General features: G+C 43.0%; 2 protein-coding genes across 11 annotated transcripts in view; one reads left to right on the top strand and one right to left on the bottom strand.

Moving 5' to 3' along the window:
- The window catches only part of PMS1 (PMS1 homolog 1, mismatch repair system component), a 666172-nt gene that overhangs the window by 31304 nt on the left and 611881 nt on the right, over positions 1–22987 (top strand). For 2 of the 5 annotated variants that reach the window (XM_056533910.1, XM_056533912.1), the window contains exon 1: positions 21223–21302. The exons of 1 other annotated variant lie outside the window; for it this stretch is intronic. The gene's annotated coding sequence lies outside the window, so the exon portion shown is untranslated. Of the gene's footprint in view, positions 1–21221; positions 21303–22987 lie in introns of those variants that run through there. 2 more of the 5 variants (XM_056533913.1, XM_056533915.1) reach the window with 2 other exon arrangements.
- The window catches only part of ORMDL1 (ORMDL sphingolipid biosynthesis regulator 1), a 410807-nt gene that overhangs the window by 321439 nt on the left and 66381 nt on the right, over positions 1–22987 (bottom strand). For 4 of the 6 annotated variants that reach the window (XR_008846903.1, XM_056533923.1, XM_056533922.1 and 1 more), the window contains exon 1: positions 21001–21156. The exons of 1 other annotated variant lie outside the window; for it this stretch is intronic. The gene's annotated coding sequence lies outside the window, so the exon portion shown is untranslated. Of the gene's footprint in view, positions 1–13228; positions 13400–21000; positions 21167–22987 lie in introns of those variants that run through there. One more of the 6 variants, XM_056533920.1, reaches the window with a different exon arrangement.

The raw sequence follows: 22987 nt of genomic DNA, 5'->3' as shown, positions 1-22987 counted from the left end.
AGAGCCCTGTCCTATTTCAAGGCAACAGTTTAGGGCCACATATGGGGTATTTCCGTACTCGGGAGAAATTGCACTATAAATTTTGGGGGGCATTTTCTCCCATTACCCTTTGTAAAAATGGTAAATTTGGGGAAAAAACTGCACTTTAGTGAAAAAAAAAATGTTCTTCATTTACACATCCAACTTTAACGAAAAGTTGTCAAACACCTGTGGGGTGTTAAGGCTCACTGGACCGACCCCTTGTTACGTGCCTTGAGGGGTTTAGTTTCCAAAATAGTATGCCATGTGTTTCTTTTTTGCTGTTCTGGCACAATAGGGGCTTCCTAAATGTGACATGCCCCCCAAAAACCATTTCAGAAAAATTCACTCTCCAAAATCCGACTGTCGCTCCTTCCTTTCTGAGCCCTCTACTGCGCCCACCGAACACTTGACATACACATGAGGTATTTCCTTACTCGAGAGAAATTGGGTTACAAATTTTGTTTTTGTTTTTCTTCTTTTACCCCTTGTAAAAATTCAAAAACTGAGTCTACAAGAACATGCGAGTGTAAAAAATGAAGATTTTGAATTTTCTCCTTCACTTTGCTGCTATTCCTGTGAAACACCTAAAGGGTTAACAAACTTTCAGAATGTCATTTTGAATACTTTGAGGGATGCAGTTTTTATAATGGGGTCATTTATGGGGAATTTCTAATATGAAGGCCCTTCAAATCCACTACAAAACTGAACTGGTCCCTTAAATTCAGATTTTGAAAATTTGGTGAAAAATTGCTGCTGAACTTTGAAGCCGTCTGAGGTCTTCTAAAAGTAATAACATGTCAACTTTATGATGCAAATATAAAGTAGACATATTGTATATGTGAATCAATATATAATTTATTTGGAACGTCCGTTTTCCTTACAAACAGAGAGCTTCAAAGTTAGAAAAATGCAAAATTTTAAATTTTTTCATGAAATTTTGGAATTTTTCACCAAGAAATGATGCAAGTATCGACAAAAATTTACCACTAACATGAAGTAGAATATGTCACAAAAAACAATCTCGGAATCAGAATGAAAAGTAAAAGCATCCCAGAGTTATTAATGCTTAAAGTCACAGTGGTCAGAATTGCAAAAAATGCTCCCATCCCTAGGGTTATAATGGGCTCCGTCCCCAAGGACTTAAAGGAAATCTGTCATCAGAATCACCCGCACTAAACCTGTTACACGGGCTCGTAGTGCGGGTGATCCTGATTAAAACGCTTCTTACCTGGTTAAAAATGGTTCAGCGGTTCTTCAGATATCTTTATTTTTAGTTTTCTGTTATTCCCTGGCTTGGGACTCAGTGGGAGGTCTTATCATCTCGGACTCGGCTACATGTCATTCTAGCTGGGCGGAGCGGCCGCCCGGGTCCCCCCTTGTCGGCAATTGCCGTGATTCGATCAATCAATTCTGACTGGCGAATCATGGCTTTTCCGGGTCAATCACTGGTGACCGGGAAAATAAGGCTGATTGATGCTGTCTGAGACAGTATCAATCACCCTTGCCTACCAGGAGTGAGGTGGCAGCAGTAAGAGGTGAGGCCCGTGTGCCTCCTGCTGTTGCATAACTACAACTCCCAGCATGCACAGAAAGCCAAAGGGCATGCTGGGAGGTGTAGTTATGCAACAGCTGAAGGCTGGTTGCGAAACACTGAATTAGGGTTGGTTACCTAACTGTGTTTCCCAACCTGTGTGCCTCCAGCTGTTGCAAAATGAAAACTCCCACCATGCACTGACAGACCATGAATGCTGGGAGTTGTAGTTATGCAACAGCTGTAGTCACACTGGTGGGGAAACACTAAATCAGTCTGTTACCAAACTCAGTGTTTCCTAACCAGTGTGCCTCCAGCTGTTGCAGAACTACAACTCCCAGTAGGTGGGGTCTGTCAGTGCACGCTGGGAGTTGTAGCTTTGTAACAGCTGGAGGTTTGACTCCCCCCCCCCCCGCCACAAAAAAAGGGTACATTCACCTGGGCGGGGGTTTACACTGAATTTTATGGCTGCAAATATTTAGCCACAGCTTAAACTCCCAGCCGGAAGCTCAGTGTAAACCCCCACTTGTGTGAATGTACCCTAAAAACACTACACTACACAAAATAAAAAAAGTAAAACACTACATATACACTCACCCTTACACAGTCCTCCCCCCAACAAAAATGTAAACCGCCTTGTATGCCACTGTTTCCTAAACTGAGCCTCCAGCTGTTGCAAACCTACAACTCCCAGCAGTGCCGGACAGGCATTGGCTGTCCAGGCATGCTTGGAGTTTTGCAACAGTTGGATGCGCCCTGTTTGGGAATCACTGCCGTAGGGTATTTTTGGTGGAGGAGGCAAATGCCATACTTGCATACGAGTCCACCCCTTTGCAAATCCCTAATTTAGGCCTCAAATGCACATAGCACTCTCTCACTCCGGAACCCTGCCGTATTTCAAGACAAAAGTTTAGGGCCACATATGGGGTATTTCCATACTAGGGAGAAATTGAGTTAAAACATTTAGGGGGCTTTTTCTACTTTTACTCCTTATGAAAAAGAAAAGTTGTGGTCTACAACAGCGTGTCAGTGTAAATTTTTGTTTATTTTTAAACACTAAGATGCTGGTGTTGCCCCATACTTTTCATTTTCACAAGAGGTAAAAGGAGAGAAAGACCCCCAAAATGTGTAACACAATTTCTCCCTAATATGAAAATACCCCATATGTAAATGTAAAGTGCTCTGCAGGCGCACAACAGGGCTCAGGAGAGAGCACACCATGTACATTTGCACAGGGGTGGCTGATTATGTGGCACGTAATAAGGGGTGCAGTAAGCCGTAACACCCCACAGGTGTTTGACAAATTTTCGTTAGAGTTGGACGTGAAAATGAAAAAATTTTAAATTTTTTTCCTAAATGCTGGTGTTACCCCAAATGTTTTAATTTCACAGGGGGTAATAGGAGAAGAAGCCCCCAAAATTTTTAACACCATTTCATCTGAGTATGGAAATACCTCATATGTGGACGTAAAGTGCTTTTTGTGGGTTCACTAAAATGCTCAGAGAAGAAGGAGCCAAATTTGCTTTTTGGAGAGAGAATTTGGCTGGAATATGTACACTTAAAAAAGGCCACCATGCTGCCAGAACAGTGGACCCCCCCACGTGTGACCCTATTTCGGAATTTACACCTCTCACAGAATGCAACAAGGGTGCAGTGAGCATTTACACCCCAGAGGTATCTGACAGATTTTTTCAACAGTGGTCCGTGAAAATGTTCCAAAGATCTCTTAAATGTCAATGGGGTGTAAATGCTCACTGCACTCCTTATTACATTCCGTAAAGAGTATAGTTTCTGAAATGGGGTCACATGTGGGGAGTCCACTGTTCTGGCACCATGGGGGCATTGTAAACACACATGGCCCCCGACTTCCATTCCAGCCAAATTCTCTCTCCAGAAGCCCAATAGCGCTCCTTCTCTTTTGAGCCCTGTAGTACGCCCGCAGAGCACTTTACGTCCACATATAAGTTCCTTACTCAGAAGAAATGGTGCTACAAATTTTGGGGGGCTTTTTCTCCTATCAACCCTTGTGAAAATGAAAGAAATTTGGGTAACCTCAGCATTTTAGTGAAAAAAATCTAATTTTTTATTTTCATGTCCAACTTTAAGAAAAATTTGGGGTGGAGTGTTAAGGCTCACTGTACCCCTTGTTACGTTTCTTGAGGGGTGAAGTTTCCTAAATATTGTGCCATGTGTTTTTCTTTTTTTTTGTTTTTTTGCTGTTTTGGCACTATCTGGGCTTCTTAAATGCGACAAGGCCCCCAAAAACCATTTGAACCATTTCAACAAAACTCTCTCTCCAAAACCCCAATGTGGTTCCTTCTCTCCTGAGTCCTTTAGTGCACCTGCAGATCACTATACATCCACATATGAGGTATTTCCATACTCAAGAGAAATTGATTTAAAAATTTTGGGGACTTTTCCTCCTTTTATCCATTATAAAAATGAAAAAAATGGGGCTACAAAAACATGTTATTGTAAAAAAATTTAGATTCTGAGTTTTCTCCTCTACTTTGCTGCTATTCCTGTAAAACACTAAAGGGTTAACAAACTTTCAGAATGTCATTGTGAATACATTAAGGGATGCAGTGTCTATAATGGGTTAATTTATGGGGTATTTCTCACAGTAAGGTTGCACAAATCCACTTCAAACTGAACTGGTCCCTGAAAAATTCAAGATTGTGAATTTTCGTGAACATCTGGAAAATTGCTGCTGAACTTTGAAGCCCTCTAATGTCTTCAAAAAGTAAAAACATGTCAACTTTATGATACCAACATAATGTAGACATATTGTATATGTGAATCAATATATAATTTATTTGGCATGTCCATTATCCTTACAAGCAGAGAATTAGCAAAGTTAGAAAATTCAACATTTTCATAAAATTTGGGTATTTTTCACAAAGAAATGATGCAATAATCAAAGATTTTGCCACTATCTTAAATGGGTACTCCGGTGGCAAACTTTTTTTTTCTTTTCTTTTTAATCACCTGGTGCCAGAAAGTTAAACAGATTTGTAAATTACTTCTATTAAAAAAATCTTAATCCATCCAGTATTCATTAGCTGCTGAATACTACAGAGGAAATTCTTTTCTTTTTGGAACACATCTCTGTCCATTTTAGGAACTGTCCAGAACAGCATATGTTTTCTATGGGGATTTTCTCATACTCAGGACAGTTACTAAAATGGACAGAGGTATCAGCAGAGAGCACTGTGGTCATGATGTCAGCAGAGAGCTTTGTGCTCCAAAAAGAAAAGAATTTCCTCTGTAGTATTCAGCAGCTAATAAATACTGGAAGGATTAAGATTTTTTAATACAAATAATTTACAAATCTTCAAAAAATTGACCACACCTCAAGGGTACCGCCCTAGTGGGCACATAATGAAAAAGAAATTGAGAACAGTTTGTTTAAACAAAATGTAAGTAAATTTATTAAAATACAATTAAAATAAAAACACAAATATAAAACATATATTAGAGCAATACTGGTATTGAGTTGTAATTAATCCGCCATAGGGCCCTAATGGCAATATATTTAAAATTTATAAGGCACTGCCAAATTCGTGAAAAAATGCTGATAATCCGGAAATGCGGGCATTATCGGCATTTTTTCACAAATTATGCAGTGCCTTATACATTTTAAATATATTGCCATTAGGGCCCTATGGCAGATTAATTACAACTCAATACCAGTATTGCTCTAATATATGTTTTATATTTGTGTTTTTATTTTAATTGTATTTTAATAAATTTGCTTACATTTTGTTCAAACAAACAGTTCTCAATTTCTTTTTCATTGTGTGCCCACTAGGGCGGTACCTAGAGATGAGCGAACTTACAGTAAATTCGATTCGTCACGAACTTCTCAGCTCAGCAGTTGATGACTTTTCCTGCGTAAATTAGTTCAGCCTTCAGGTGCTCCGGTGGGCTGGAAAAGGTGGATACATTCCTAGGAAAGAGTCTCCTAGGACTCTATCCACCTTTTCCAGCCCACCGGAGCACCGGAAAGCTGAACTCATTTATGCAGGAAAAGTCATCAACTGCCGAGCCGAGAAGTTTGTTGCGAATCGAATTTACTGTAAGTTCGCTCATCTCTAGCGGTACCCTTGAGGTGTGGTCAATTTTTTGAATATTTATTATTGTAAATTTGGATCGGTGGGGATCGATCTATTGGCCGCATTTAACCTCGGATACTTTGGTTGTGAGCTGCACACATTTTGCGGCTAATTTACAAATCTTTAACTTTCTGGCACCAGCTTCACATCGCGGGGGGTCCAACCGCTGGGGCCCCCTGTGATCTCCTGTAGGGGGCTCTAGCAGCCCGCGGGAAGGGCGCGTGTTGACAACAGCACGAAGCGGTGACTGACACGCCCCCTCAATACAACTCTATGGCAGAGCCAGAGATTGAAAGAGGGCAGCGCTCCGGCTCTGCCATAGAGTTGTATTGAGGGGACGTGAAAGCCACCGCTTTGTGTACTGGTCAACATGCCCCCTTCCCGTGGGCTGCTGGGGCCCCGTACAAGAGATCATGGAGGGGGGTGGCCCAGCGGTTGGCCCAGCTAGGGCTTTGCAGGGATAAGTGTAAAAGATCAGTGTGTGCAGTGTTATAGCCCCCTATGGGAGCTATAACACTGCAAAAAAAAGTTAATTAGCCCCTTCCCTAATAAAAGTTTGAATCACCCCCCTTTTCCCATAAAAAAAAAAAAAAAAAACAGTGTAAATAAAAATAAAAAATATGTGGTATCGTCATGTGCGAAAATGTCCGAATTATAAAAATATCGTTAATTAAACTGCATGGTCAATGGCGTACGTGCTAAAAAATTCCAAGGTCCAAAATAGTGTATTTTTGGTCACTTTTTATATCATGAAAAAATGAATAAAAAAGCTATCAAAAATTCCGATCAATGCAAATATGGTACAAAAAATGAAGCCTCATACCGACCCGTCCGTGGAAAAATTAAAAAGTTATAGGGGTCAGAAGATGAGAATTTTTAACGTATCAAATTTTCCTGCATGTAGTTATGATTTTTTTCAGAAGTGCGACAATATCCAACCTATATAAATAGGGTATCATTTTAACCCTATGAACCTACAGAATAAAGATAAGGTGCCATTTTTTACCGAAAAATGCACTGCGTCGAAATGGAAGCCCCCAAAAGTTACAATATGGCATTTTTTCTTAAATTTTGTCGCACAATTAATTTTTTTTCCGTTTCGCCGTGGATTTAATAAGCCATCATATGGAATTTTATGTGCATAATTGAAAGCGTTTTTTTTTTTATAGATTTTTTTGAATTTTGATGATTTCTAGAAGGTGATGAGGAAAAAATGAAAATGCAAAAATGGAAAAACCATGCGTCCTTAAGGGGTTAAGGTAAAAAATTAACCCCTTAAGGACGGCGGGCTTATCCATATGCCCCCGTTTTAAAGTCCTTCAGTACTGAGGATGTATGGATACGCCCGTGGGAATTCCCGGACGGGGATGCCTGCTGATATCACTCAGCAGGCATCCCGGCATATCACCTAGGGGGGTCCTGAGGTCCCCCCCATATCGGCGATCGCCGCAAATAGTCAGTCAATGCAGACCGGCAATTTGCTGCGATTCCGTTCCTCGCTGCTCGGGGATCGGAGTCGGATGTTTGCTGAAAGCCGGAAAATACTAACCGGCGGTCTGCTGCGGTTCCGGGTCATCTGGGTCACGTGTGACCCAGTGACCAGGATAATGATGATGATCGGTGGTGTAATATACACCACCAATCATCATCCATACAGTACTGAGGGGCAGCAATGTCGCCACCCCCCAGTTCAGCAGTGATTGGGTGACCGCACCAATCACTGCAGTATGGGGATGGGGGAGGTGTGTGCAGCAGCACGCAGCTCCGCTTTGCCCACCATTTTCTTCTGATCTGGTGTGCAGGACGGAGCTCCGTACTGCAATCTCCCCCCTCAGTACTAAAAAACTGCCCCCTTGGCACAGAAAGCAGCCAGAGAAAGCATTAGATTAGGTAGGGACAGTTAGGGGTTAAAAAAAGGTTTTTCTCTTTTTTTTTTGCGCACTGTCTGTAGGTGTCCGTGGGTCCATAGCACCTTTAGCTGCGTGACCCAGGCCCTACAGGGTCACTGCAGTCTGTCCCCAGTGTTTTTGGGGGACGAATAACTTTTTCTTTTTTTCCCTTTTGCTAAAAGTGTGGCAGGCCCTCTTAGCTATAAAAGAGCGGTCTGCCACCGTTAGCTAAAGCCCACCCGCCGCTGATCAGTCCCGTAGTACTGATCAGCGCTTTTTCGGGTTATAGCGTCTTTATTTTATTTTTTGCACCTATAGGCTGTCCGTGCCATTAGTAGCAGGCCTGTGCTGTGTGGACAGACTGTACCTGTGTGTGCAGCCTGTCAATGATTTATCACTGATCAGCGTTTTTTTTATTTGGGTTCAGGCGGGTGCTTTTTTTTCAGTTTTTTTAAATTTATTTTTCAGGTTTTTTGTGTGGCGGTCTGTGTACGTGCCACCAGCCACTGTTCTGGGCTGAGTGGCCAGCCCACTGACTTCTGCGCCCCTGCAGCCACCAAGCGCTAATCAGTGTGCACACCACTGATTAGGTGAGCGCTTTTTTTTTTGGCGCAGGTTTTTTTGCGTTAGAAGTATTTTTCTTTTTCAGTTTAGTTTTATTTTATATTTTTGTTCTTAGGGCGGGTTAGTTAGGTTAGGGCGGGTTTGGGAGGTATTATCGCACCACACCACACGCAGCACACACACACCAATAAAGTGTCCCCCCCCCAATTATACACTTCACCCCCCATTAGAGTAGGGAAATGGCCCGCAGGGCACCTTCAGCGGAAAAGGCATATGCCATACTTGCCTCCGACTCTGAAAGCGTCTCGGAGGACGAGGAAGACCCCACCTTCCTTATTTCCTCCTCTTCTTCTGATGATGAGGCACCAAGGTGGCGGAGACGCCGCCAAGTGAAGCCACAAACCTCCTCTGCTCCTGACCCTGTGCCCCATGCTAGTACGAGTCCCCCTGACACTCATACCAGTCAAGCCCCCCAGCCAAGTTCACTGGTGCCCCTTACCGGCGAACTTGTCTGGACTCAGCCAGCGGACCACAAGCCCGTGATTCCTGAGTTTGTTGGCGACTCAGGAATCAAGATTGACATCGTCGGGTTCAGGTTTTTTTTCAGTGACGACTTTGTTAATCTGATGGTTGACCAGACGAATCTGTACACCCAACAGTTCGTCGCTGCAAACCCGGGCTGATTTTTAGCTAGACCCAATGAGTGGTACCCAGTCAATGCAGACAAAATGAGGACCTTTTGGGGCCTCGTGCTGCATATGGGTCTAGTTCAAAAGCCCAGTGTCAGGCAATATTGGAGTGGCGATGTCCTTTACCAGACCCCGCTCTATACAGTATGCCCATGGCACGTCCCCGGTTCGAGGCCATTCGGTAATGTTTGCATTATGCTGATAATGCGGCATGTCCCCCCCCCGACCTGATCCCGCTTATGACCGCCTGTATAAAATCAGGCTGGTCATGAATCACTTCGGGGCCAAATTTTGGGAGGCCTATGTCCTGGGGCAGGAGGTCGCTATTGATAAGTCTCTCATCAGCTTTAAGAGGAGACTCAGCTTCCGGCAATACATCCCTACCAAGCGAGCGCAGTATGGCGTGAAGATGTATAAACTCAATGCTTGTACCTCAGGGTACACTTGCAAGTTTATGGTGTATGAGGGACGAGATTCCCGTATTGAACCCCCACAATGTCCCCCCACTCTGGGTGTTAGCGGGAAATCGTTTGGGGCCTTTTAAACCCATTGCTTGATAAAGGTTACCACCTTTACGTGGATAACTTTTATACTAGTATCCCTCTCTTCACATCCCTCGCCGCCAGATCCACGGTCGCTTGTGGGACAGTCCGGAAGAATCAAAGAGGCCTTCCGCCTCATCCCCTGCACGCACCAATCCCCCGGGGTGAGTCCCGTGCCTTTTCCCATGAAAACCTGTTGCTGGTCAGGTATAAGGACAAGAGGGATGTCCTTATGCTCACCACAATTCATGGGAACGGCAGCACCCCTGTTCCTGTGCGAGGTACCGCGGGAACGGTCCTCAAGCCCGATTGTATTCTGGACTGTATTCTGGACTGGGGGAAGTTGATCTTTCTGATCAAGTCCTCAAGCCATATGATGCCATGCGGAAAACACGGACATGGTACAAAAAAGTTGTGGTCTACATGGTACAGGTTGCCATGTAAAACTCTTTTGTACTGTCCCAGTACGCTGGCAACACAGGGACATTCCTGCAGTTTCAAGAGGAAGTTCTAAAGGCCCTCATCTTTGGTGGCCGCCAAAGAGGAGGTCAGCACCTCTGGAACTGTGGGCCCCCGGATCGTCCCTGGCCAACACTTTCCAGGTGAGGTCCCCCACACTGGAGAGAAGGGACGATGCCAGAAAAAAATGCAGTGTGTCTCACAGGAGGGGGGATTCGTAAGGACACCACCACTCAGTGTGACACTTGCCCCAATCATCCGGGCCTCTGCATTAAAAACTGCTTCAGGGAGTATCACACTTCCATGGAGCACTACATTTTTAATCATTTTCCCTAATTTTTAATTCCCCAGCCCAGAATTCGACTCCAATGTACCAGTCCAGAGTACATTGTCTTCCAAATTTTGTCTCCCCCCCACAAAAAAAAAAAAAAAAATCCCAAAACCTCTTTCCCAATACCCCTGATATTCTTTTCCCCCCAAAAAAAATTGGTCATGGGACACACAGTCAACAGCATTGGGGGTTTGCAGTTGCCTCAAATGCACAGCGCTCTCTCCCCACCTGAGCAGGGTGCGCATTTGAGGTAACAGAATAGGGACGGCCACACACATCACATTCCTAGAATGATGATTCAGAGCATAGGTTTTGGGGCGGGCATCATTTTTACTTTCGGCTATACTCTGGGTCATCATTCTAGGTATTGGCATATCAGTATTCAAATTGCAATTATCATTCCCCCCCCCCCCATAGTACACTTCATTCCTGGAAAATAAATTTAGGGAACACCCATCTGTTCCAAATGTCCACTTCGCTCCTATACACCTTCCCTAGGGGGGGGTGTACTGTGTGTAATAGGCTCACATGTGGGTGTACCTTTCTTGTATTTTCCTCTGAATGTATGTAACTGTCAGGTCCGTAAGAAACATCAGCCTCAAATGCGAAGAGTTCTCGCTCATGAGCTCTGTCGTATTTCCAGGCGACAATTTGGAGTCACATGTTAGTTGTTCCCAGAAAGATGAAGCAGAGTATAGGGAGTATAGGTTGAAAATTGAAATTTTAAAAAGCTACCCTTCATGCATTTCTGGAAAAAAATTTAGGAAACACCTGTGCGTTCAAAATGTCCTCTTTAGCCGTATACCCATTCCTCAGGGTGGGTACTTTCTGTAATGGTGTCACATTTGGGTGTTTCATTTTTGTATTTTCCTCGGAATGTATGTAACCTTCAGCTACTGATATGCCATAGGCCACAAATGCAAACAGACCTCTATGACTTCTGAGCCTTGTTGTGCGCCCGCCCAGCACGTTAACCCATATGTGGATGTGTTTCTACAGTCAGAAGCTAGTACAAGAAAAAACTTTTTTTTGGGAGCGGTATACTAATCCTTCCGTTGGCAACACTTTTGAATGAATAAAATTCACACTTACACTTGGTGAGTGGTTACTAGAACCACTCACACACTTTAAAAAGCACGTAGATACAACCAGTGATCGCTTATATCAGTCCTTTCTCCACATCAATCCTCCTCGGCAAGTGACTCGTCACTCCGAATAATATAATGAAGAAACACAAAAACAAATATAGGAGAGTGGACATGATCGATATTCATATGCAGCCACTTTTCAACTTTCCAAGCGCAATTTTACTTACTTCGGCGAGAGGTTTTTTTTCGTCCTTAAACCCCCCCTCAATCCGGCTAGCCTTCGAACAAGTTTGTTTCCACCACGCCGTCCAGATGTATGGCACACCGTCAATCGATCACTTCTTTTTCGGATCCGTCCGAAATTTTTCTTTAAAATCACTGCAATGCACTTAACTTCATTCAAAATAATAATTTATTTCATATTCCATACAATCCGACGCGTTGCGGGGAGAAAATTCCCCTTCCTCAGGGATACCTATTCCTAACACAAGAAATTGCACCTTCATACCCTAGATTAAATACAAATATAATGAATAAAAAAACAAAAAAAGAACAAGAAACATTGAAAGGATCGTTTAGGTGTAACGAAAAGAGATGTGGTACTTGTTCACATATAGAAAACGGGAAACAGAAAATAAAAAGTGCGTCCACTGGTGAGGAAATCCCTATAAAATCTAGATTAAATTGTGCTAGTAATTTTGTCATTTATGTGCTCGAATGTCCGTGTGGGACCCAATATGTGGGCCGCACATCTCAAACACTTCGAAAAAGAATAAATTCGCATAGATTTAATATTAAGCATAAATATTTAAAGCATAGTGTTTCCCGTCATTTTTTAACACATCATAATGCAGACCTAGGGTTGCTACGGGTGATTCCCGTGGAGCAGATAGCGGAAAGTTTACGTAGATTCTCCACTTTATGTAGGAGAGAAAGTTTTTATATTTTTAAACTAAATACATTGATTCCGAATGGTTTTAATGAATGTATTGAGCGAGTATAAAGAAAATAGAAATGTTTGGTATTTTAAGGTCTCGTCCAATGGGCAATTGTTTCCGGGTGAACATGGGGTCATAGATCCATATAAAAGTAGTAATTGTGTTAGGAATAGGTATCCCTGAGGAAGGGGAATTTTCTCCCCGCAACGCGTCGGATTGTATGGAATATGAAATAAATTATTATTTTGAATGAAGTTAAGTGCATTGCAGTGATTTTAAAGAAAAATTTCGGACGGATCCGAAAAAGAAGTGATCGATTGACTGTGTGCCATACATCTGGACGGCAAGGTGGAAACAAACTTGTTCGAAGGCTAGCCGGATTGAGGGGGGTTTAAGGACGAAAAAAAACCTCTCGCCGAAGTAAGTAAAATTGCGCTTGGAAAGTTGAAAAGTGGCTGCATATGAATATCGATCCTGTCCGCTCTCCTATATTTGTTTTTGTGTTTCTACAGTCAGAAGAAAAAGCCCTCGAAAATTTGTAACCCAATTTCTCCATTTACTCGTTGTGAAAATGTAAAAAATTGGGTAACCCCAGCATTTTAGTGTAAAAAAAAAAAAAAATTATAAAATAAAAAATAATCTAATTTTTCATTTTACAGCCCACTGTTCAAAAAACCTGTGAAGTACTTACTGTACCCCTTGTTACCTTCCTTGAAGGGTGTAGTTTCAAAATTGTGGTCACTTGCCATTTTTTTCATTTTAGATTTTATGTCAGATCCTCAACCATTGCAGTGCAAAGCACCACTTTAGGCCTCAAATCTCATTGGTGCTGTCTCACTCCTAAGCCCTGTTTTTTGCACATGCATAGTGCTTTACTGCCATATATGGGGTATATCCTTATTCTGGAGAAATTGGGCTACAAATTTTGTGGAGCTTTTTTTTCTCTTACTACTTGTGAAACTAAAACATTTTTGGTTAATACCAGCAGTTTAGTATGAAAAATCTAATGTTTCACTTTTACGACCCACTGTTCAAAAAACCTGTAAGGTGTAAGTACTCACTGTAACCCTTGTTACGTTCCTGGAGGGGCCTAGTTCCAAAACGGTGTCACATGTTGGGGGTTTCTGCTGTTATGGCTCCATGGGAGGTTTGAAAATGCACATGACCCCTGACTTCAATTTCAGCAAATTTCTCTCTTCAAAAGACCAATGGCGCTCCTTCTGTACTGAGACCTGTAGAGCGCCAGCAGAGCATTTAATATGTGGGGCATTTTCTTAATTGGGAGAAATTGGGCTTCAAATTTTGTGGTGCATTTTCTCCAATCACCCCTTGTAAAAAATAAAAATTTGGGGTAACACCATCAATTTAGTGTTAAAAAATAAAATGTTTCATTTTCATGTCCAAATTCAACGCAAAGTCGTCAAACACCTGTGAGGTGTTAAGGCTCACTATACCCCTTGTTACGTTCCTTGAGGGGTGTAGTTTCCAAAATAGTATACCATGTGTTTATTTATTTTTTTGCTTTTCTGGCACCCTGGGGACTTTCTAAATGCAACATACCTCCCAAAAACCATTTCACCAGAATTCTCTTTCAAAAAGCCAAATTTTGCTCCTTCTCTTCTGAGCATTGTAGTGCGCCATCAGAGCACTTAATGTCCACACATGGGGTATTTTCTTAAATGGGAGAAATTGGGCTTAAATTAAATTTCTCCAATTACCCCTTGTAAAAAAGAAAATTTTGGGGTAACACCATCATTTTAGTGTTAAAAATCTAATTTTCCATTTTCACGTCCAACTTCAACACAAAGTCGTCTAACACATGTGAGGTGTTAAGGCTCACTATACAACTTGTTACGTTCCTTGATGGGTGTAGTTTCAAAAATAGTATTCCAGGTGTTTATTTTTATTTATTTTTTTGCTGTTCTGGCACCATGGGGGCTTCCTAAATGCAACATGGCCCCCAAAAACCATTTCAGCAAAATTAGTTTTCAAAAATCTCAGATGCTCTTTTACTCTTGAGTCATGTTATGAGCCCACAGAGCACTTTATGTCAACAAATGAGGTATTTCCATACTCGAGAAATTGGGCTACAATTTAATGTTATTTTTTTCACCTAGTACCAATTTTAAAAATGAAAAAAAAAAATGGGGTTACAAGAACATGTTAGTGTAAAAAATGCAGATTTAGATTTTTCTCCTCCACTTTGCTGCTATTCTTGTGAAACAGCTAAAGGGTTAAACTTTCTGAATGTCATTTTGAATACTTTGAGGTGTGTAGTTTCTATAATGGGGTCATTTATGGGTTATTTCTCACAGAAAGTCCCCTCAAATCCACTTCAAACTTAACTGGTTCCTGTAAAATTCAGATTTTTAAATTTTTGTGAAAATTTTTTAAATCGCTGCTATACTTTGAAGCCCTCTGATGTCTTCAAAACGTAAAAACATGTCAACTTTATGATGACAACATAAAGTAGACATATTGTATTTGTGAATCAATATAAAATGTATTTGGAATACCCATTTTCCTTACAAGCAGAGAGTTTCAAAGTTAGAAAATGCAAAATTTTCATGAAATTTGAGGATTTTTCACCAAGAAAGGATGCAAGGATGTCACGGAAAAACAATCTCGGAATCAGAATGATCGGTAAAAGCATCACAGAGTTATTAATGCATAAAGTGACAGTGGTCAGAATTGCAAAAAAGGGTTCAGTCCTTAAGGGGTTAATATAGGCCCACACTTTATATTGGTCAAAACGGTAATCAATATTTTCCTACAGAATAAGCCCCACCACTCGACTTTCTGCATATTCCATTCTTAGGCAGTGTTCACACCAAGAATTGTGCCTCTGAGGCACAGATATGTCAGGAAACTGTCAAAATTACATTCCAACATCTTTATGATCAGACAGGCACAAGAACATATTCTGCTGGTGGCTACATTTGGGTTATTTTCTGACAATAGCCGAGCTTTGTTTGAGGATAACGTGTTGAGATCATCTCTTCTCAGTCCGAGCACAAACTCTGATATGATTGAAAAATTTTCTTTAGGCTCCTTTCACATTATAAATTCATCCGTTTTAAAGGCCCGTTTTAACGTTCCGTCTGAAAACCCTTAAAATTTGCTGTTAGACGTGCATACACTATTTCTTCTGTTCTTTCTCCCATCACAAAATAATGTCCGTTATTAATAATGGGCTAAGACGGTTAAAATGGAAAATGTAAAAATCCCATAGACTATAATGGGATACAGTGGTCCCTCAAGTTACAATATTAATTGGTTCCAGGACAACCATTGTATGTTGAAACCATAACTCTATGGAAACCTGGTAATTGGTTCTGAAGCCACCAAAATGTCATCCAAAAAAAAAAATAGGAAAAAGTGAGGATTAAAGAAAAAAAGGTAGATAACTAATACAGATAAAGCAAATCCTTACATATAAAAGAGCTGCTGGGAGCTATAAATCCCTGTCTATCTAGAGGACAGGAGCTTCTTCATGGTCCTGTACAGTACACGCAATGTCCTAAAAAAGTAATATGGAGCCGCCCTCACCTTGTGTCCAAAGGAGCAGCTAACCCTGACATAGATAAAGAGTAGAACAGAACATGTAGTACCACCCTGTACTGTAGGGAGGCACTACCAGACAGCCAGTCAGTGCATGCACTTTAGTAATACAGGTGTTTTACCAGTGAATGCCCATTCTGATTGGTCAGTTCTTTCAGCCATTGATATGTTTAACAGATCTGGACTGACTGTAGCATTGTATGTTGAGTCTGGTTTCAAGTTATGATGGTCCAGAAAAGATCATTGTATGTTGAAACTATTGTATGTTGAGGCCATTGTAAGTTGAGGGATCAATGTATTGTAACGGCCATATGGGATTTTGTAACAGATGATTTTAAAAGGGGTACTCCCGATGAAACATATTTTTTTTAATGAACTGGTGCCCGAAAGTTAAACAGATTTGTAAATCACTTCTATTAACAAATCTTAATCCTTCCAGTACTTTTTAGGGGCTGTATACTAAAGAGAAATACAAAAAAGAAATGCATTTCCTGTGATGTTCTGACCACAGTGCTCTCTGCTGACCATTTTAGGAATTGTCCAGAGCAGGAGAAAATCCCCATAGCAAACATATGCTGCTCTGGACAGTTCCTTAAATGGTCAGCAGAGAGCACTGTGGTCATTTCTTTTTAGTATACAGCCCCTAAAAAGTACTTGAAGGATTAAGATTTTTTAACAGAAGTGATTTACAAATCTGTTAAACTTTCTGGCACCAGTTGATTTAAAAAAAAAAAAAGTTTCCACAGGAGTACCCCTTTAACCCCTTCCCGACCTATGACATACCTGTACGTCATGGGTGGCAAGGTGTTCCCGACCCATGACATACAGGTACGTCATGGACATTACTGCCGCTACTCGCGGCATCCCGCAGCGCCCGGAAAGATGGTGGCTATCACTGATAGCCAGCCATCTTACCGTGCGACCACGGGGGGTTTCGTCCCCCACCCCCCCCCAGCGATCGCTGCTATCAGCTGGTCAAATCTGACTAGCTGATAGCAGCGCGGTGTGTGAGTCCCGATCACGGGGATCGGGACACACACCGCTCTGCTAAGTGTCCCTGACCCGTCCCCCGGCGTCACTTACCCGTCCGAGCGGTGTCCCGAGCGGTCCCGGCGTCCTCCGTGCGGTCCCGGCTGCGCTGCGTCCCGGAGGTGAGTTTCCGGCAGCAGTGCGGCATCTTCATTGGCAGCAGTGAGATCGCCGTAAAGCGATCTCACTGCTGCCTCTGAGAGTTTCAAAACTGCAACTCCCAGCATGCCCAGACAGCCTTTGGCTTTCTGGGCATGCTGGGAGTTGTAGTTTTGCAACATCTGGAGGTCCTCAGTTTGGAGACCACTGTATAATGGTCTCCAATCTGTGCTCTTCCAGATGTTGCAAAACTACAAATCTCAGCATGCTCAGTCTGTCCAGGCATGCTGGGAGTTGTAGTTCTCTAACATCTGAAAGAGCACAGATTGGAGACCATTATACAGTGGTCTCCAAACTGTGGACCTCCAGATGTTGCAAAACTACAACTCCCAGCATGCCCAGACTGCCCAAGCATGCTGGAAGTTGTAGTTCGGCAACATCTGATCCTTCAGATATTGCCGAACTACAACTTCCAGCATGCCTTGGCGGTCTGGGCATGCTGGGAGTTGTAGTTTTGCAACAACTGGAGGCACACTAGTTGGGAAACATTGTCCGTTTCCTACCTCAGTGCCTCCAGCTGTTGCAATTGTTGCAAAACTATAACTCCCAGCATGCACTGACAGACCATGCATGCTGGGAGTTGTAGTTTTGCAACAGCTGGAGGCACACTGGTTTGGAAACACTAAGTTTGGTTGCAAAACACTTGAAAGTTTATTACTTAACTTAGTGTTTCCAAACCAGTGTTCCTCCAGCTGTTGCAAAACTACAACTCCCAGCATGCACGGACAGCCAAAGGGCATGCTCGGAGTTTGCAACAGCTGGATGTTTGCCCCCTCCCCCCAATGTGAATGTACAGGGTACACTCACATGGGCGGAGGTTTACAGTGAGTGCTGCAAGTTTGAGATGGCGCAAATTTTGCGCTGCAGCTCAAACTTCCAGCGGCAAACTTGCTGTGAACCTCTGCCCATGTGACTGTACCCTAAAAACACTACACTACACTAACACTAACCTAAAATAAAAAGTAAAAAACACTACATATGCACATACCCCTACACAGCCCCCCTCCCCCCAAAAAATGAAAAACGTCTGGTACGCTACTGTTTCCAAAACGGAGCCTCCAGCTGTTGCAAAATAATAACTCCCAGTATTGCCGGACAGCCATTGACTGTCCAGGCATGCTGGGAGTTTTGCAACAGCTGGAGGCACCCTGTTTGGGAATCACTGGCGTAGAATACCCCTATGTCCACCCCTATGCAAATCCCTAATTCAGGCCTCAAATGCGCATGGCGCTCTCTCACTTTGGAGCCCTGTCGTATTTCAGGGCAACAGTTTTGGGACACATATGGGGTATCGCCGTACTCGGGAGAAATTGCCTTACAAATTTTGGGGGGCTTTTTCTTCTTTAACCCCTTATGAAAAGGTGAAGTTGGGGTCTACACCAGCATGTTAGTGTAAAAAAATAAATTTTTTACACTGACATGCTGGTGTTGCCCTATACTTTTCATTTTCACAAGAGGTAAAAGGGAAAAAAGACCCTCTAAATTTGTAACGCAATTTCTCCCGACTACTGAGATACCCCATATGTGGGCGCAAAGTGCTCTGGGGGCGCACAACAAGGCCCAGAAGGGAGAGTGCACCATGTACATTTGAGGCGATTTGCACAGGGGTGGCTGATTGTTACAGCAGTTCTGACAAACGCAAAACAATAAATATCCACATGTGACCCCAATTTGGAAACTACACCCCTCACGGAATGTAATAAGGGGTGCAGTGAGCATTTACACCCCACTGGTGTATGACAGATTTTTGGAACAGTGGTCTGTGAAAATGAAAAATAAAATTTTTGATTTGCACAGTCCACTGTTTCAAATATCTGTCAAACGCCAGTGGGGTGTAAATGCTCACTGCACCCCTTATTAAATTCCATGAGGGGTATAGTTTCCAAAATGGGGTCACATGTGGGGGGGTCCACTGTTCTGGCACCATAGGGGCTTCCTAAATGGGACATGCCCCCCAAAAACCCTTTCAGAAAAACTCACTCTCCAAAATCCCATTGTCGCTCCTTCCCTTCTGAGCCCTCTACTGCGCCCGCCGAACACTTGACATACACATATGAGGTATTTCCTTACTCGAGAGAAATTGGGTTACAAATTTTAGGGTGATTTCTATTTAGAATTTTCTCCTTCACTTTGCTGCTATTCCTGTGAAACACCTAAAGGGTTAAAACACTTACTGAATGTCATTTTGAATACTTTGGGGGGTGCAGTTTTTATAATGGGGTCATTTATGGGGTATTTCTAATATGAAGATCCTTAAAATCCACTTCCAACCTGAACTGGGCCCTGAAAAATTACGATTTTGAAAATCTTGAGAAAAATTGGAAAATTGCTGCGGAACTTTGAAGCCCTCTGGTGTCTTCCAAAAGTAAAAACTTGTCAATTTTTTAATGCAAACACAAAGTAGACATATTGTATATGTGAATCAATATGTAATTTATTTGGAATATCCATTTTCCTTTCAAGCAGAGACTTTCAAAGTTAGAAAAATGCTAAATTTTGAAAATTTTCATGAAATTTTTAGATTTTTTACCAAGAAAGGATACAAATATCAGTGAAATTTTACCGATAACATAAAGTAGAATATGTCACGAAAAAACAATCTCGGAATCAGAATGATAAGTAAAAGCATTCCAAAGTTATTAATGTTTAAAGTGACAGTGGTCAGATTTTCAAAAAATGCCCAGGTCATGAAGGTGAAAATGGGCTGGGTCATGAAGGGGATAAGTAGGAATGTCCCGATACTAGCCGGTTCCCTGGGATCAGGGACCTGTCCAATGTCCCCGATACCAAATGCGACACCTGCTGCAACTCCACTGCCCTGTCCGCATCATGGAGTTCCATGCAGGAGCATGTGACCCACACGTCAGTCCACCTCCTCCACCCCGCCCAGCATAACGCTATGGAGGAAGCAGAGTGACGTGTATGTCACATGCTCCTCCAAAGAAAGCCATGATGTGGACGGGAGAACGGGGCAGCAGCACCCGTCAGAGGACAGCCGCAGGTGAGCTGTCTACAAGTGTGGGGGCTGCAGTCTACAGGGAGCCTGGTACTAATGTCTAAAGGGGTGCTGATACTAATGTCTGCAGGGGGGCTGCTGTCTACAAAGGGGTGCTGCGGTCTACAGGGGGGCTGCTACTAATGTCTAAAGGGGGGCCCTGCTGTTTACAAGGGGGGCTGCTACTGATGTCTGCAGGGGGGCTGCTGTCTACAAGGGGGGGGGGGAAGTACTAGAATTAAATCGGTACTCGGTTTAAAAAAAAAAATGGTATCGGGACATCCGTAATTTTAAGGGTTTTCAGAATGGAACATTAAAACGGGTCTTTAAAATGGATGAATTTATAGTGTGAAAGGAGCCTTACATAGTCATGTCCCAGAGGCACAAATCAGTGTGAACAAGCCCTAAATAGAGCACAACCCCACAGCACTCCTCTCCCAAACTCTGGCATACTTACGTAGGGGTAATTTTAAAATAATTTTAAAATTTTAAAATAATGTTCAAGAAAAAAAAAATAATAATTAGTGGTGTGGAGAAACCCTTACATTACGTTAGACTTTTTGTCTAAAATATTCTGTATACATACCCTGGTTGGGAAACACTGTTCCAACAATTGGGAAATATAGGCAAACAAGTCCAGAACTGGTGAAAGTTCTCCTAAAGCAGGCTAAACATTCTCCATTATCAGCTCTTCTATATCAGAACTGTCAGGATGAGCAGAGACAGCAAACTAGCAGTAAGGTACAGACATTTGCTCAGAATATGACCATACCTGAGCCCCAGCGACCTCACACATGAAAGGCTGACTAGTATAACCTATGCTCCACATCTACTGAGTGACAGCACGGCTCCATACGAGGAGCTCTGAGGTAAACAAGCTCTTCATGTCGCGCACAGCAGCTGTTTACATGACTACGTCTACACACTCGCCTAACAAGAAATCGTTGCCTCTCGGACACCAGTTGATTGAACAGTGACAAGCAAAACCTACTGCCTGCGATACTACGTGTCCCTTCACATCACTCACGAAATGTAACCCCTCCACGTCAGTAAGCCATGTAGCACTGGCCATTTTGTTTGTTTCCTCACCGATTGCAATTTGCGCCCACTCCTGTCAGCGGTCAGCAAGCAGCTCGATTACTGTTCCGAACGGTTTTCTTACGGAGCTGAAATCGGACGATTTCTCTCAAAGGTTCTAGAACATTAGACTCTATCCCAATGGAACGCACACAACGATGAATCGACGCGTCTGATTGACACAAGGTTCATCCATTGAGGCTGTGGGGAAGTTCTTGTGACGTAATCGGGGTGGGTCTTCCGCTCTCATGTTGCTACAGTAAGGTGGACGGAGGAGAAAGTTCCACGGTGTTTGGGGGGAGACGTTACTGCAGGTAGATGTGAGCTACTGTGACTTCTGGACGTCATAGCAGTGGAAGGATGTGGTGTGCGAAAATGTCTGTCATTTATTAAGCATGAGGGTCTGCACGCTAATGTACAGCTAGACACTAAAGGTTTCCATACAGTATGTATAGCTGCATATACATGGAGGAAAATTTGTCAGACTGTCTTAATGTAACCTTTTTGTTGTTGCCCATAGCAACCACTCAGCTCAGCTTTTATTTCACCAGAGCAATATAAGAAATGAAAGCTGAGCTATGATTGGTTGTTATGGGCAACACCGCTTGATAAATCTCGATAGGCCAAGTAACTTGTTTTGACTCTAGCACTTTGCTATGAGCATGTGTCACCTAAAATCCGCTGCGCTGACATGCCTTTCTCCCAGACATCACCGGCTTATGATTGACTTAAAGGGTTACCCAGCCGCAAGTGCGTACAGTAAGTTTGGAGGATGGCCCCAACGTGCCAACGTCAGTCACTGGAGCGAGCACTCTGCCTCTAGTGACTCTAAAGGTGCTGGCCGGCCCATAGAGTCATAGCTTACTTCCACAGCGGTTTTTAGGTGAGGTATAGGTGCTCCGTTAAAAGACCCGTTATAAACTTCCATTAGAAATGCCTTAAAAACTGATGTTAAACAGCCGTTACAAAATCCCATAAAAGTCTATGGGATTTTTTGATTATCCGTTATGACCCGTTAATGCCCGTCATAAATAATGGATGTTATTTGTGACAGAAGAAAAAACGGCACATGCACAAATTTTTCTTCTGTTACAAGAAACAGGTAAATTAACGGACGTTATTTTTAAAGGAAAACTGTCAGCTTTCTCTCCCGCACTAACCAGCGGTACTGGCTGGTAGTGCGAAGGATGCTGATCAGTTTGGTCCTTAACGTGCCCGGACCCGCCACGCTGTTCGGCCGTAAACTTCTATTTTGGGTATATGCTAATGAGGTGCTAACTGGCTCCGGCCGGGCCAACTTGCACTCTGTCATCAGTGTTTCTCATCAATATTCCTCCACTCTCTCTTCATTACAGAGCGGGAAGAAAAGGGAGAGGCGGAGGGAGGGGAGGAATGTTGATTAGCTGGGCGGTGCTGCAGGCAGAAATGTTGACGTCAGAGTGCCAGTTAGCCCGGCCGGTGCCTGTTAGCACCTCATTAGCATATACCGAAAATAGAAGATTACTGCCGAACGGCGCGGCGGATCCGGGCATGGTAAGGACCAAACTGATCAGCGTCCCCCGCACTACCAGCCAGTACTGCTGGTTAGTGCGGGGGGAGATAGCTGACAATTTTCCTTTAACATTGAAGTCTATGGCAAATGGATGAGCCTTTATGTCATCCGTTTGCACCTGGTTTATAATATCCGTTATTACTTCTCAGCATGCAGAGGTGACATCAGCAGACTCCTGCAGTGCTGAGGGACTACTACTACTCCCATCATGGCACAGACTTGCTTCCATGATGGGAGTAGTAGTTTTTTTTAAAAGTCCCATGCAAATCAATGGAAAACGTATGTTCCCACATAACTTCCGTACGGCTGGAGATATTTCAATACCTGGTATACATATTACAGGTCGGGATGAGAGGACGGGATGAGAGGACGTGATGGGAGGACGGGATTAGAGGACGTGATGGGAGGACGGGATAGGAGGTCGAGATAGGACTGGATAGGAGGTCG

The sequence above is a fragment of the Hyla sarda genome, chromosome 8 (genome assembly GCF_029499605.1).
Source record: "Hyla sarda isolate aHylSar1 chromosome 8, aHylSar1.hap1, whole genome shotgun sequence".
Taxonomy (NCBI): domain Eukaryota; kingdom Metazoa; phylum Chordata; class Amphibia; order Anura; family Hylidae; genus Hyla; species Hyla sarda.
This window is presented reverse-complemented; position numbering and strand designations above follow the sequence as displayed.